This window comes from Bos indicus, chromosome 6 (genome assembly GCF_029378745.1).
Source record: "Bos indicus isolate NIAB-ARS_2022 breed Sahiwal x Tharparkar chromosome 6, NIAB-ARS_B.indTharparkar_mat_pri_1.0, whole genome shotgun sequence".
NCBI classification, from domain to species: Eukaryota; Metazoa; Chordata; class Mammalia; order Artiodactyla; family Bovidae; genus Bos; species Bos indicus.
Window position 1 is genome coordinate 45,005,995 of NC_091765.1, and position 3,970 is coordinate 45,009,964.

Here is a 3,970-nt window from a genome sequence, read left to right on the forward strand (position 1 = left end):
GTATTGAAAGCCTACTATGCGGTAGGCAGGCTGACAACATTTTGTTGTATCTAGTCTTTATGGCAAACCTTTGGCATAGGAATTACTGTTTTTCAGAAAGGCAGAGAGGTTTTCCCAAAGTCATACTAGAAATAACGGCAGAGCAAAAATCTGAACCCAGCTCTACTTTGCTCTATAATCTGTATCTTTTCTATAACACCATATCCCTCCCCTTCCTGAGAAGAGGTCTCTGACAGCAGTTGCCTTCAAACCCTTATTCCGCAGATGATGAATAGCTTAATATAGAATTTACCTACCTAGACGTGTTTCCAGGCAAATGACAAAGGATTTTTTTCTTTTGCCCCATTTCAAAGAGTCTATGAACCTCGACTTTTTCCCTGATTCTCTATAATCCTTTCCTTTGGCAGAAATAATCCAGTTGAGCCAACCGATGCTCACTTGTGTTGCCAGAGATGCAACAACGGTGGGGGTGGTACCCCATCTCTGCCTGCTCCCTGCCACCCTCTCTTCTTTTCTTCTTTCCATGTCCCACACTGATTTGAATTAAATTGACATAACTGTCTCAAGTTTTCACGTCCCTCCTTGTCCTGGAGCACACCGTCATTAAAGATCCAAACAATAGCCCCATACTCTGGTTCCCCTGAGATGGCAATTATGGAGATTCTTATGCCACTACTAGGACTCAGGAACACTGAGTGGGAAGCATGGCTTTTCAGGGAAGTGCCTGATATTTCACCATTAGAAGTCTCATCAGTTTTCTCTTCTAATACAGGTGCCCTTTTAGGAGAAATGCCTGGAGGATTTCCAGTTAATAACAACATGGATGAATGAATATCAATAGCATTTATATTTATATGGCATTTCCCAAAGTACCCTAGCTTATATTAAGCCCTACGGTTTCCTCCAAAACCATGAGTTGGGCCATGAGCCATTGTTTCCACTACAGACAAAGGAGCGTATAATGTCTGTCTGTATTGATAGGTAAACTGCAACTGGTCCCAGGTCACCTAGCTGGTAATTGATCCAACTGAGACTCAAGTCCAAGGCTTTGGAAGTTGAGGCCAAGTGATGCTTCCAAACACTGTTTAACACTGCAGATCAATTTTTCTGGGTCTTACTGTGGCATCTGACTGGAGAAAGGGTTCAGAGGGAAGGAGGATGTAGGGTAAAGGGAGGAATCCAGCAGGTGAGGACTGATTAAATGTGAATGATTGACTCACTCATTCACACTTAAATTTCACAGTCTTTTACTGAACAGTATCACCTATTGTGTGATACTACAAGAAAGCCCAAATACAGGAGGAGAATCCTTATATTTGGCCGAGACCTACTAGCACTCTTCTCCCTGGCTCCACGGCTGGACTACATTTCCCAACCTGCCTTGTACTCCATGCCTGTGGTCTAGCTAACGGAATGTGACTAGAAAACCTCTTGCTTCCTGCTCTCTCCCTTTAATTCAGATAAGCATGGAGAGCTTGAAAGCTCTGAATTATTTTATTCCTGCCAGTTTGGAACACCCTTAGACATGTATTTCTATTACATTATACCACTGAAGGTTTGGAGTTTACCTTTTACGCAGATTAGTGTTATCAGCACTTCTTAACCAGGTTGTAGGAAAGAATTGAGACCTAATGCCCTAAGGCATCCATTGTAGGGAATGAATTAATCTCTCTTGTGCATCTAGACTGGTACAAGTTCTACATCTTCCTTAGGAGAATTGAGAGAATAGTCACTCACACAATGTTCCATGGAGTTTAGTTCTCTTGTGGAACCTCTGTTGAGACAGGCTGCATACACTTGAGCAATCCTTGTCCTCAAGGGGTTTATTATAATCTAGTTGTAGAAACTGATCAGATGTACAAGGAAATATGAAGAGGGAAATTCACGTGGCTTCACTTCTTCCTTACAATAAGCCTGTGGAGAAGACTTTATCTTTTGTTATTTACAGATAAAGAGGTTGTAAATTACGCAAATAAAGGCTCAGCGTTTCTCAACTAGGAGGTGTTGGAGCCAAGGTTGAACCTGTGTCTGAAACAGCTTTCCTAATCACACCTCCAAAACTCTCAGAGACTTTTCCTTATGCCAGGAAGGACTCATGATTCCAGCTACTGCAAAAGAAGCAAGTGTAATCTCCTCTCTATGCAATTCTCTGTTTGGCCCACAAGGACCAGAGGGCGTTTCCCTTCGGGAGAAGGGTACTTCTCTCACCAGCACCTCTGGTCTTGGTCATGCCTGAGATGCTCTCTCCATAGATTTTTCCTGTCTTGGGCCTATTACGGGAAAGAGATAATAACATCATTGAAAACCATTTATAGAAATTAATGGGCTTCCGAGGTGGCACAGTGGTAAAGAATCTGCTTGCCAGTGCAGGAAATGCAAGGGACAGAGGTTCAATCCCTGGGTGGGGAAGATCTCCTGGGGGAGGAAATGGCAACCCACTCCAGTATTCTTGCCTGGAAAATTCTGTGGACAGAGGGACCTGGGAGGCTACAGTCCACGGGGTAACAAAGAGTTGGGCATGACTGAGCACGCAGCCCCCATACACAAGTATAGAAGTGACCAGGTGTGAAAATAACAGTCATCCTAGATTCTGACTTTAGGAAAAGGGGACTAATTTATGAAAATTTTGGGAGGTACGATTAGGAAAGCAAAGGATTGTTAGTTTACAGAGAGAATTAGGTTAACTAACAACCATCTTCCAAAAGCTTAATTAAGTCTCTCAGCCCTCAAGTGAGACAAGGAAATAATTGATTTCTGCATTGCTGATGGGAAAGTGGTGGGGGGAAGTAATTCACCCATGGCCAACAGGGAAACAGCATCTGTCCTGAGATTAAAATGTATGATTTTCTGGTTCTTGGTCCTTTGTTTCACTTTTGAGTCTGGAATGTTCAAGGCCCAGAAGAATTTTGTGTGTGTGTGAGAACCCCAGAGCAGGACCATCAAAAGATCCTTTGCAAGTGAGAGACCAAATAATTAAGGATTCACTCCTTAGTAATTTTCTGCCCTTCAAAGAAGTAACACAAACAGTGTGCTGCTTCTGAGCATCAAGGCCTTGTGGGTTCACGTGAGTTCATTTTAATAAGTGCTGGCACTTCTCATTATAAGTTCTGTCCATCACCCAGTGACTTGTGATGCCAGAAAATATTTGGAGATCTTAAAAATTTAAAGCAACATCCAGAACAAGCTAGACTGAAAGAGATCAAAGTGGGGGGGAAAGAAGAATAAGTAACAAAGGAGGAGGAAACAGCTTTCTAGAACTATTGAATTCACCAATCACTGAATGCTGTGCAAGGAGGTTTTCAAATGTTTTGCACAAGAACTGCATGTGATAGGCATTTAATTACTTTATATCAGTGTGAAAACCGAGACTGAGATGGAAACCATCTTGTCCAAGTTACATGTAAAATAGATAGCCAATGGGAATTAGCTGTATGGCTCAGGGAACTCAAACAGGGGCTCTGTGACAATCTAGAAGGGTGGGATGGGAAGGAGGTTCGGGAGGGAGGAGGCGACATGGGTATACCTATGACTGATTCATGTTGATGTTTGACAGAAGACAACAAAATTCTGTTAAGCAATTATCCTTCAATTAAAAAATAAATACTTTTTTTTTTAAAAAAAGAAGGAACAGGACCAGTATTGGAATCCAAGTTGGCAAGTCAGCCTGTCAACTTAATGTGTTAAAAACAAAAAACAAACCCTCCATACCCTCAGAAAACAAAACAACCCAGTCCTGTCCATCTCTCGCATGACTTTCTTTACCACGCACATGGATTCCTGCACTTCTAACACTCTGGTCACCAAACGTGTGTGGGTATTTCCTGCACCAAGCAATTCTCTGACATTGGCTGGGTATCCTCTAATTTAATTCAGTTCCGACACTGCCTACCTGAAGAGAATGTCAGATCCCACAGGTTCAGGGTTCAGCTCTCTGAGACCAACACCCACTTCAGATGCCAACCTCAAGTAG